This window comes from Podarcis pityusensis (assembly GCF_964106645.2).
Source record: "Podarcis pityusensis genome assembly, chromosome: 8".
NCBI classification, from domain to species: Eukaryota; Metazoa; Chordata; class Lepidosauria; order Squamata; family Lacertidae; genus Podarcis; species Podarcis pityusensis.
Genome location: NC_138033.1, coordinates 43,916,570 through 43,928,948, shown reverse-complemented (window position 1 = coordinate 43,928,948; position 12,379 = coordinate 43,916,570). Strand labels below are relative to the sequence as shown.

The 12,379-nt window shown below is 44.3% G+C and overlaps 1 protein-coding gene and 1 long non-coding RNA gene across 6 annotated transcripts in view; one reads left to right on the top strand and one right to left on the bottom strand.

The window, feature by feature from the left end:
* The window catches only part of LOC308482990, a 30,356-nt gene extending 20,632 nt beyond the window's left edge, over positions 1 to 9,724 (bottom strand). The window contains exons 1-2 of the long non-coding RNA XR_013989537.1: positions 9,347 to 9,724; positions 5,069 to 5,229 (exon numbers count right to left, since the gene is read on the bottom strand). This is a non-coding gene — a long non-coding RNA (uncharacterized lncRNA). The remainder of the gene's footprint in view (positions 1 to 5,068; positions 5,230 to 9,346) is intronic.
* CDH8 (cadherin 8) overlaps positions 7,529 to 12,379 on the top strand; it is a 236,779-nt gene continuing 231,928 nt past the window's right edge. Inside the window, exon 1 of one of the 5 annotated variants that reach the window (XM_081016514.1) lies at positions 7,529 to 8,378. The gene's annotated coding sequence lies outside the window, so the exon portion shown is untranslated. Of the gene's footprint in view, positions 8,611 to 12,379 lie in introns of all 5 variants that reach the window. The other 4 variants (XM_081016515.1, XM_081016513.1, XM_081016518.1 and 1 more) reach the window with 4 other exon arrangements.

Here is a 12,379-nt window from a genome sequence, read left to right as displayed (position 1 = left end):
GATTTTTCCTACAGAAAAGAATATGGGATTCAATCCTATATTCTAAATGATTGATTGATTGATTGATTGATTGATTAAACCATCTTCAAATATGTTAAGGGATAACACATAAATGGTGAAGAACATTTGTTTTATGACGGGGTATGACCCAAACCAGTTTTGCACATACCAGTATGGTGTAATTAAAGTGTTAGACTAAGATCTGGGAGAACAGGAACCATGCACACATCCTTGAGCTTCTTTGAGAAATTGTGGGGTCAGTAGTGTCTGGTGGGGAAAGGGGGTGGGGAGGTCAGTGCAGGCACCATGGCAAGAGTGACAGATTGGCTCTGCCACTGCGCCCATGATGTGTCAACTTACCTGATGTCTTTCTCCCCCCCCCCCCCAGTTACCAGCAGTAACTTCCACATTGGGAAGCCAGGTAAGCAATGCCTACCCACCCTGCCCCACCCTTCTGGCTGCTACTGGGCGTGGTGTAAATGAAATAAATAAAAAAGCAAACAGTCAAACATTGGTTCCTCCTAACCATGCACTGTCCACCATAGCTCATTATTATGGTCTTGAGCTGATTACGCTATTAAAAATGAGGGAGCAGGTAAACAGACAACACTCTTGCTGCGTGTTCAGAGTCACAAAGGCAAATGGCAATCCTTATTTTACCCTGAACACAAAAGGACAGAGGAAACTCAATTTCCTTACCGTTGGTGATGGCTGGGGGAACATAGTCTCGCAGGTTTATTGCTGTCATGAAAGCATTTTGGGGCAGCTGCTAGGAACCCTGAACCTAAGTTAGGCCCACTGTTGGGGCCCTCTTTGAAATAATGGCTGTGATGCTCCTATGAATGCTGGGAAAAAATACAAGGCATTATAAAAACTCGACGTGCTGTGTGTGTGTGTGTGTGAGAGAGAGAGAGAGAGAGAGAGAGAGAGAGTGTAAATGACCTTGCCCTACATTATGAGGTCCCCAGTACCTACCAATCAAACAAACAGATTAAAGGTATGTTCAAAACATACATCCCAGCAGGGTAAAGACGTTTTCCCCATATGACAAAAGCTGTATGATAAGAATGGGGAATGCTACAATGGGGGGGGGGGGGCTGTCATAGAGAATGCCTTCTTCCGAGCTGCCATTATTACCCCAGATTTCTGAGAGTGGTTGGACCACTAAGACAGTCCCTTCTGCTAATCACAACATATGATATGGGCTATAGGAAAGGAGGTGGTTTTTCAAATATTTTCAGATATTTGAGGCTTAAGTTGTTTAGGCCTTTAAACATCAGTGTGAGCGCCTTGAAATGGGTCTGGAAATTACTGGAAATAATGAAAATAGAAGATGGCTATTTTAATTTCTCAGCTTGGCATCAGGCAGTGCTTCCATTTGAAGTCCCAATTGTTGGAACTTCAAAGTGAACCACAGGGCTTTCAGATTTCCCTTTGCAAATGTCTCCATGAGAGGTTGCTTACAAAGGGCTTTCAAACCTCAGGGGTGGGGGTGTTGAAGGGGCTGGCAGGACTAGCTATGAGCTTTCATCTGCCCATCAGTTGATGGGTTGTCATGTTGCACTTCACAGCACCACTTATCAGCAGCCACACAAACTGCAGAATGTCATGACTGCTTTTCATTTTATGTTAGAAATCAACACAAAAATGCTGACAAATTTTCATGAACACACACACACACACATACACACACACAAATGAGAAACCAAAATGGGTAGATCCAGCCATCCCTATCTGCACTGCTTAGTAATGATGGTATTACCACTTGGCATATGTTCATCAGCGTCCACTCAAACTCACAAATAAGGTACCAAAAGCCTGGCCTTTCCTTGCCCTTTGCACCTGGGGAACGGGGGGTCCTCATTAATTCTATGATTGTGTGAAGTTGGGAGTGTCCACTGGTCCTGATTCCTCATCCACTGGTACACATATCATGTATACTGAAAAATTAACTACACCATTGGCAGCACAGCTAGGAGTGTTAACAATAAATGCTCTATAAGATGCCCTAGTCTTGCTCCTAAGCAAACGGAGTCATAGTTCTTTGTTCATTGTGGCTGAGAGCCTGTAGCTGAAGTCCTTGTTCGTCTTCAGTGTAAAATTGCCCCTTCTTCTCCAAAGAATAAAGAGTCCTAGTTGCACAAACCAGTCCTTTTTGTACCTGACAAGTTTCTCTTTCTCTTCCTCTCTCACTTCCTTTGTTGTGCTTTCTCTCTGTCTCCTCTGCTGTTCTCCCTCAGCATCCTCTTGCCAGTGCTCCCACCTTCTCTGCCTCACAGCTTTCCATCTCTATGATCATTCACTTCCCTTGTCGGCTGTCCTCATTTGGCTCCCTTGTCCATTTCCTCCCAGGCTTCTCTATGTTCTTAGCTGCCCCCAGTGAGCCTTGACTCGTTTGCTTAGTTGATGCCTCTTTTCTCTGGTTGATGATCTACAACTCCCATGATCTACTGTCAATGGTTGCTGGGACTAGGAAAAGACAAAACTATCAATTTTTATTTTCTCAGTTTCTTTCTCTTTTTTCTCACTTTTAAAATCTGTTGTCCATATTTCCACATCTATTATTATTAATATTAATATTATGTAGTCCACTTTGCTTTTTTACAATTAAGCAGTGTGTTCATTTAAATAAAGAAATAAATAAATAAAGTCTGCATGTACATTTTATTCAAATTTCTCCTGATGATAACATTATTGCAAGCAATTTTTTTCCCTGATATAATACATGTTTATATCTTATTTTCTCCAATATATCAGTTTGTATGCATATGCTGTTGGCATATACATTTCTATGCACACTTTCCCCTAGTCCATGCACTTTTGCACCCATTAGCATGCTGGAAAACTTAATTGTAAAATTTGGAGAAGTGTGAATTTGGAAGGATAGCTGTGTTTCAGTTGGCATATTTTTTGGGGGGGAAGTGGGAATTATATAGGGCTGACGTTAAATGCAAAGCAAAACAATTTTCTTCACCATCTATAACTGAAGATGAAAACGGAATGCATAGGTTCTATTTTCCCTTTCTCCATTCCTTCCTTCTGTACTTAAGTTGCTTTCAGACTACCAGTTTATTAAGCATTCATCCTGATTTGTTTTCACAAAGATTGTGGGGAACTTATACAAAGTCAGCTGTTTACTGACCACTCATTCTGTTTTCTTTGCAGGAAAGTTATACAGTGTTGCATTGAGCAATTGTTAACCCACATTTTCCAAAGCATTTCCTCGGTATGTTCCTTCCTGCAAAAATTATGTTGTTGTTGTTGTTTTAAGAAGGCTTGCTGTGCAAGAGCAAGAAATCCACTTTAATTGTGCAGCCTGAATTTACTAGTATGCCATTGTATCCTACCCACAAGATAGCAATAGACTGCAAGTGCCCCCAGTGGTAAAGCACAGTAATTACACACAAAAGGTCTGAGATTCAATCACTGTCACCCCCAGGTAAAGCTGAGAAACATCTCTGCCTGAAAACTTGGGGGGCTGCTATCAGTCAGTGTAAAGGAAAGGACTGGTGCTGTGATTATTTTATTGTAATAATCTCTGTGTCTGATCTTTTCTATGTATACATTTTAATTCTACTAATGTTTAATTGTTTTTTAAAGATTAGGTTTTTATATGTTTTTAGCTGTATGGATAGTGCTGTATGGAAGTGAGAGCTGGACCATAAAGAAGGCTGATCGCCGAAGAATTGATGCTTTTGAATTATGGTGCTGGAGGAGACTCTTGAGAGTCCCATGGACTGCAAGAAAATCAAACGTATCCATTCTTCAGGAAATCAGCCCTGAGTGCTCGCTGGAAGGACAGATCCTGAAGCTGAGGCTCCAATACTTTGGCCACCTCATGAGAAGAGAAGACTCTCTGGAAAAGACCCTGATGTTGGGAAAGATTGAGGGCACAAGGAGAAGGGGATGACAGAGGACGAGATGGCTGGACAGTGTTCTCGAAGCTACCAACATGAGTCTGACCAAACTGCGGGAGGCAGTGGAAGACAGGAGTGCCTGGTGTGCTCTGGTCCATGGGGTCATGAAGAGTCAGACACGACTAAACGACTAAACAACAACAACAACAACAACAACAACAACAACAACAACACAATAATCCCCCCTCCCACAAAACATTTAAAAGGATATCAGATGTCAGTCAGCTCAAAACCTGGTTGGAGAGGAAGGTTTTTGCCTGGTGCCTAAATGTGTATAATGAAAGCGCCAGCCGAACCTCCCTTGAGAGAGCACTCTGCAAACAGGGAACCACTGCAAAAAAGTCCTGTTCTTGTTTTGCCACCCTCTGGACCTCTTGTGGAGGAGGCACACAAAGAAGAGCCTCAGGGGATGATCTCAGAGTCCACGTGGGTTCATATGGAGAAAGGCAGTCCTTGTGGTATTGTGGTCCTGAGGTGTGGCGTTGTAAGCTGCCTTGAAATTTAGCTTTGTGCAATAAAAGTGGAGTAAACTGCTCCATGGTCCTAGTGCAGCAGAACTGCTTCCTTTAAAAAAATAACCTTTTTGCAGCTATGAAATGCATTAAAAAGTGTGGACTGAAAGAATGTTTCATGGGAAGATTTGTAAACATCCTGCAAACCAATCAGCATGAATGCAGGATGAATGCTCGGTGTCCCATAACTTCCCTGCAAACAAATTAGAGGAAATGTTTAATAAAGACTTGATGTATTCTAACTTCTGTGTAAGCTTTGTGCAAGCAAATCTGGATAAAAGCTCTGGAGGAGCCCTAGAACAATTGTAAATGGCACACTTGAATGCAGCACTTATTGCTGCCTTGCTCCACCCAGTCTATATTCCAAGCTATCCTAGAATTGGCTCACTCTTAGAAAGCGGCTGTAGGAGTGCAGCCTTAAGGCATATTCACAAGATCTTTAAAAACTCCAAAGTAATCCTCTGGAATAATTGTAGCTCCTGGAGCTATTCTCTTGTGGGTTTGAGAACCAATGTTGGCATTCTGCCTGTGCTAACAACATGCACTCACAATCACTTTGCACAATTAGCTATATTATAGCTCACGTCTTTCCTTGCTTGAAATCAAGGGGGTTAAAGTGTGATAAATGGCAGTTCTTACCTCTCTAGATTAATGCATGCTTATCAATAGCCACAGATGTTCACGATCTTTTTCTATCCCTTTCTCTCTTCTCACACACAAAACTTCAGATGCTGTTGGACTCTCAACTTCTATCAGCCCCAGCCAGCCTGGCCGGTGGTTAGGGATGATGGCAGCTGTAGCTGGGAAGGAGAAGGAATCATAGCTCAGCAATAAAGCACATGCTTTCAATTCCATTGAAATGAAATTATGAAATGAAATGAGGATATAACTGTGACGAAGGTCTGTTCCCTTCACACCCTGCTTGTGGGCTTCCCAGAGGCATCTTCGAGGCTGTTGGGAAAATACTGCTTGTCCAGATGGACCTTGGATCAACCAGAGATCTTCTTTTGAGTACTGGTAGCTAAATGGTGGTGGGCATTTCAGATCAATTCATTCAACAAACAGCAAAGCACTGATCTTGTGTGTGTGTCAGTAGAGGCTGGTTAGTTACAGCAAATGGGGCACCAACCCCACCAACCTCAAGCTGTGTACATATTCCCATTTGCATTGCATTCAGTACACCCCACTGCTAGTTTGGGAAGTGGTGTGCACATAATAACCTCAATCCACATCTATCCTGCATGCTGTTTTCTTTTGAAAAATCAAATCATTTTTATGTGTTTCCCATCAAATCAGCTTCAACTCAAATTGAGGTGGGGAGAGGATCTCTAGTTGCACTTTAAATGTCAATGTGTACATGGCCTCAATCTGCCCTTAGCCAGACCAAATTGCCCACCTCCTTGCTTACAACCAGTAGAACTCAGCAGGGAGGAGTATGGAGACAAACTAGGATTACTTGGTTCTGGCCATCATTGGCTCTGCCTCCACCAGCTTTTTTGCTCCCTTGTACTCTGCCCTACCAAGCCCAATGGGTACCAGCCATCACTGCTGTGTCTGTCTCTGTGTTGTGTGTCTGCTAAAATACACATCAGCTTAGTTCTCCAGCAATAAAAATCAACCGACCCCCCTGTCATGGTGGGAGGAGCCAATTGGGGAACCACCAAGGCTCAGAGCCTGGGTAGTGATGGTGGGAAAATGGTGAGTGGTCAGGGGGAGAAGAGGGAGAAAACAGGAAAGAGGTGTAAGAAGCTGGAGAGATAACAGGACTTAATGAGCTTAACAATCAGCAATCTGTCAAGAGTGAGTCAGCAGTAAATCACACTGTGCAAGTTTGACTTAACTCTTTATTAGCAGAAACAAGATCTGCACAGCAGTGCCAGGCCTAATAAGCATAGCAACTTCTTCATGTGGGCATGGGGAAGATGAGTTGCTGTCCTCATTAGACCTTACACTCCTGTGCAGATCTTGCTTTTGCTAATAAAGAATTAACTCCAACTTGGTTAAAACTTTGTTTTGCTTGTTCATTTCTAGGGGAAAGGGGAACTAAAAGAGCATCTAAGAGGTTGGTGAAATTGTAAATTGTGTAGAGAGCATAGTTGCAAATGCATCTCTCCCTCACAACACCGCTAGAGCTTTTTAGAGTCACTCAGTGAAATGGATTAGTTGGTCAGGTGCCTGGAAAGACAAAGTGAACTACTTACAATGCACATACCTTGAGTTAAGGAATTCCCTGCCCTCAAGGTGTCCTGATATCTGGCCACAGTGCTATCCTATACATGTGTGCTTGGAAGAATATAAACCACACTGAGTTGAATGAGTCACTACTGTAAGTAGGTATAGGAACATGGAAAACTCCCAAATCAGACCACTGCCTTATCCAGCGCAGTACCATCAATCCTAACCAAAACAGCTCTCCAGAATTTAAGGCAGGCATCTTTCCCAGCCCTACCTGGAGATGCTGGGGCTTGAACCTGAGGCTTTCTGTGTACAAAGCATGTGCTCTGCCACTGAGCCAGGTCTCTTTCTGCAAAATATTTCATCAAAGATCAGATAAAGCCATAGATCTAAAAATCACTGTCTATTTCAGCACCACCTTCACTGTTACCACCTTCAGGCCTTGCTCACGTCTTGACCATCTAGAGACATCTGACTGGGCGACGCTAGAAACAGAATACTGGGGTTAGATGCAGCTTTTCTCCAACCTATCCCAGGAAGTCTCCGCTGATGTCCTCAGGACCTGAGGACGCCTTCTTCCAGCCACTCTCTTCAGGCTTGGGGAACCTGTGGCCCTCCCCATGTTGCCAGACTCCAACTCCCATCACCACTGACCATTGGCCGAGCTGTCTCCAGCTGATGCGAGTCGGAGTCCATCAACACCGGGAGGGCTACAAGTTCTCCACTTCCGCTTAGGCCTACAGTGTGCCCCGCGGCACCTTCTCCTTGCGTTTTCTCTCTCCAAGAGCGGGAAAACTACAAGAGAAGTTATTGCACCCGTAATTTGCATGGAGTGGGGGGAACGCTAGCCAAAGGCAGGACATCAACAGGCTTGGCGCGGTGTCAGTGGTGGGAGTTTACTCTAGAGCCCTCGTTCCCTCTCCCTTTGCTTGAAGTCTCCTCCTTTTCTCTCTCGCTCCGATTTTCCTGCTTTGAGGAATGAAGAGCAGCAGAGTCCTTAAGAGGCGAGAGTTGCGCAGGTGAGGAGGAGGTGGTGGTGGTAGTGGTGTCCTTGCCAAGAAATCGCCCCGAGCCGGCTGGCGGCAGCCTTTCAGGCGGAGGGAAGGGCTCTTTTAAAAAGGGGGAGGAAAAAAACACAGAACCCCCCCGCCCCTAAACAGAAACCCCCAAAGAGGACTAGAAAGTTAAGCGCGCCGGCGAGATTGGAATGGAGCAGGCGCGCGTTCCAGCCCGGCGTTCTCGGGAGCCTTTAGACCTGCCTCCAAGATCCGCCCAATAAGAACTGTCAGGGGAGGCTCTCCGCTCCTCACTTTTCTTTTTTTTCTTCCCCCACATCGCTTCACAGTTCCATTTGGCAGGCGGGCACGTCGGAGAGCCAGAAAGCGAGCGAGCGAGCAGCTCGGCGCGTCTGAATGAGTGGATTTATTTTGGAATATCCCTCCCGTTCGCTCGGCCGGAGATGGGCTGTTGCAGCTGCTGCTGCCGCCGCTGCCGCCGCTTGTGCTGCCGTTGCAGCCGCCGCCACCGCCGACGAGCGTTGCAACGGGAGACGGAGACCCGGCACTGATCCAGCCCCGCGCTTCGCCTGGCCAGCCGGACCGGAGAGGAGAGGAGCCCCAGTCGCCCCGGCGCTTCCTCGCTCCCCAAGACCGTGGGAGAAATAAATATTTTTATTTTATTTTATTTTTTAGAAAAAGAGAAAAAAAATAAAAGCCGAGGGAAAGCGAGCGAGCCAGAGGCAACATTGGTGTGAAAGAATGAAAGCCGGTCGGAGGCAGGTACCCGCTCTTGGCCAAGCTCGCCCGGGCTGGCGACTATTCGCCTCCCGCTGAAAGAACAAGTAGCCACCTTTCCAGTCGAATCTTACGATTATTTGGGGAGGGACGGGGGGAACCGTATTTATTTCACCGCGCTGAAGTAGGAGTTTGCAAGACGTTCCTTCTTGGAGCTCCGGGGGGGGGGGGGAGAAGCCAAGCAGGAGGTACCTTTTGCCGTTATTTTTTGGGGTACGTGATAAGATTTCTCCTGGGTTAGAAAGTCTTATTACCAGGAGAGGAAGAGGGTCGCGGAGGGAGAAGTATCAATCTCCAGCTACCTCGGTCTCTCCGATAGCTCGGATAGTTTTGTCTACTTATTCAGCTGGGTCTTCTTGGGGATTCCTGGTTTGGGGGCTCTGAGTGAGGATGGTGGTGGAAGATCTCAAGGTGCCCATTCCGGACATGCCTTTCTGCAGGACTCTGCGATAGCGGTGGGGTGGTGTGTGGTCACCGGTAGTGGAGGGGTTGGTGCTTGTGCCCCCCCCCCCCCATTTTAGAACACTAAATCACTGGTCTCTTTCCCACCATCTGGTTGATAGATCCAGGCATACATTCAAGACTTGAAAGACGTTGCCTGGTTGGTGTTGATAATTTTTCTCTAACCCCCCCCCCCCGCCAGATATATTGAGAATCGCCTTCTAAAAAAAGAACATAGCCAGCCGCCAGCCAGATACAGAGAAAGGAGGGTAAACTGGGCTGGTGGAGAGGGGCAATCTAAAAACAGAGAGGAGGGAGAAAATTAACACTGTTGTTATTATTTTCATTTAATGTTAAATATTATGCTACTTTGGCTGAGAAAATCAAGGGTTTAGAAGTGAGCCTCTCTCCTCCCGGTTTCTCTAAGCAGTAAGTGAGCAGTCAAGCTCCTTTTCTACAAGTTGCTGCCCCCCTTCCCCCAAAAAGGGAACGGACCTCAGTTGCCTACCTTAGCAAAGCTGTAGCCATATCAAGATGAAACTTAGGATCAGCCCCCACCGCACCCCATGTTAGCTCCAGTCCCTTGATAATGACATGCTTTCCAAGGAAGATACGGAAAACACTATTGACCCCCTCCCTCCAAGCCAGCTTCTCTCTCTCTCCTAAGCGCTTCATCCAGAATTGAGGAGGGGTGGTGTTGGGGAGAAGGCTTGGAGGAATAACATGTTCTCTTACATTCCTGCTTGTATCTAACAGCTGCTGGGTAGTAACATCCCAATCAAGCTGTCAAACAGTCTTCCCCGCCAGGCTACAGTGAGCCATGGCAGAACATTTTGTTCAGCCATGGAACAGCACAGGCAACAGATCAGAACATCTCAGATTTGGGGCAATGTAGGCAGGGATTTGCTCTAGGTCCTTATTTTTGCAGGTGGTCTTGGTGGGGGCTTTCTTAAAGGAATCACCAGAGAAGTGGCAGTGCTGGTTAACGTGGTTTCTGCAAGGATACAAGGCTTAGAGTTTTAACTTAAATAGGCTGCAGATTTGGATGGAATCCTTCCAAAGTGACTTGCAAAACCAGCTATCGATGCCAACAGGTACCAAACTATGTTAAGCGCAGTTCCATCTTTAACTTCCCCTTCCCTTGGATACAGAAATAAATGCAGATACAGACAGACAAAAAGAGTTATCCTTAAGGTTGATAATATCCTGAAGGAAGAGGTAAGAGAGGAAGAACCACTGGCTATTGATTCCCAGGAGCATCACTGTAAGGGGACTCTTTGTCAGTCACCCATTACTGTTAGCTGGCCATGACTCGAAACATAACATAATGTTTGCATTAGGAGGGATCTAACAGCTGCTCACTTCAGTTCCAATTAAATAATGTCACTGATAACCAGCAAAGCTATAGAGAAGCCTCTTAACTTTCTCCACCCTCTCTTGAAATTCCCAGCAAGGCTTTCTTTGCAGACAGGGGCTAAGACTGCAGTCTTCTGCCCTTACAGAAAGTAAATTCACTGACATCATTGAGACTTAATTCCAAGTAAGCATTCTTAGGATTGGATTGCTCCATGTGGCACTTTCTGAGGAAAGCGTTTAGCAGGAATCCTGGAATTAAGGCAAGGGATATCCAATTGGAGTTGACCTGCTACAGAAAGCCAAGATTTGTGAAAATAATCAAAGGGAATCACAGCGTTCCCAATGGTCTGAATTCACTTTTTAGCTGTCTGAGAAATCATGCAAAAGAACAGATGGAGACTAAATATTCCACTGCAGTGGGGGTATTCTGCAAACATGCAGCGCCAGGAATGAAAATGTCACTATTAGTAATAATAATGATAGCAATTAAAAATCAAAGTTTTATAATAATAAGTTGGTCTTAGCTTAAGCCAATTGTATCACTTTTCCGATTTATTTTTTTTTAGGGGGAGGAGAAGTACACCAAAGAAAGGGATAGCTAAGCACAGTCTTGTCTAACTGTTCCATGCATCCAACATAATAGTTATGTGTTTCACTATTTTGCTATCTGAACCACAGTCGTCCCTGTGAAATGCAGTTCCCCCTCCCCCTGCAATATTTCACCCTCCCCCTGCAATATTGCTTTTTATAGATTCTTTTCTTGCTTACACACACACACACACACACACACACACACACACACACTTTCCCCTTGAAATGCTTGCAATTATATGATGGATATTAATTAACCTCCACAATATCGGTACTTAGCTACATCTTGAGGGCCTTCTGAAATAGGAGATAACTGCCAGCTGTATTTTGGGATTGAGAGACATGATAAGTTTTGGGGAATCAATTATTATTGTTTTTAATTAAATGAAAATTGGTCCCTTAAAAATAGCTTTGGAAATGAAGGAACCTTTTAAAACAAACACCAAAGTTTCTGGGAAATACTGGTTAAAATATGTCTCCCTGTAACACTTTTCATGTGGTTGGTAAACAACCATTTCTTTGCTCTCCTCTTTAAAAAGGAGGAAAGAGAGAAATAAATACTGCTCTTCCTAACACTCTGGCATTGCTTCCTGCATTGACAATGTGTCCTAGTGTATTTTTCAGGACACCTCAGCCATACCTGCACAATACTTTTTCAAAACTCTCTCCCAAAAGCTATAAAATGATTGTCAAGGCAGCCCCAGTCCACATCTAAATCTCTTTCATTGTTTTTTTTTTTTACATCCCTGTAAAACGGCCCAATTGTATTTCATCACTGCAGAAACCACAAATGGATTGAATACTGTCAGTTTTATTTGCTCTTGATATTATGAATGTGTTCTGCAAGTCTTATTTATTGGGGAGTGGGTGTAGAGATGGGTACGCATGTAGTTAGGTTACATTGTTTCCCAGGCATACACATTTGCTGCATACATGCAGCCACAACCTTGGTGGCCAGTATAAATAGAAGGAGATCTAGGCATTTTTTCACACAGTTGCCCAGTCTCACCTAGTTGGCATATTATAACACCCTATGTATTTTGTATAGTGTGTGTACTCCAAAAACTGCATATTTTTGCTATTGAGAATTTTTATCTCTACCAATAATGACTACTGATATTATTTTAATCAGTGGAAGTAAGGATTTGGCTCTCACCTTTGTACCAGCTATTAACAAAGATCATGTACAAATGCAAATTTGGTGTTCTTTGTTGGCACAGAAACAAATTTACAGTGAGGAAACCATCTAACTTTTGAAAATAGAAATGAGCCTTTCACGGTAGATTGTGTCCATATGGAGAATGAGTGTGGGTTTCTTTAAACCAGTAAAAAGTGGTTGTTATAAAGGAGGATTAGTAGGCTGCAATGGAAACTGATGCTGATACTCTTTATTTATAAGTGTCTAAGCATATTTTGGTGAAAACATTGTTTGGTAATGGGCCAACTTTCAAGTGAAAGTCCCACACACAACTCATGCTAATGATGGTTGCATAACAAAATGGCAAGCCTTGCCACTCTTTGGTTATTGACTTCATTTGCTACACCAGGTAGCCAACTGGACACATAGTTTAACTTCAAATTCTCCCAAGCTTGG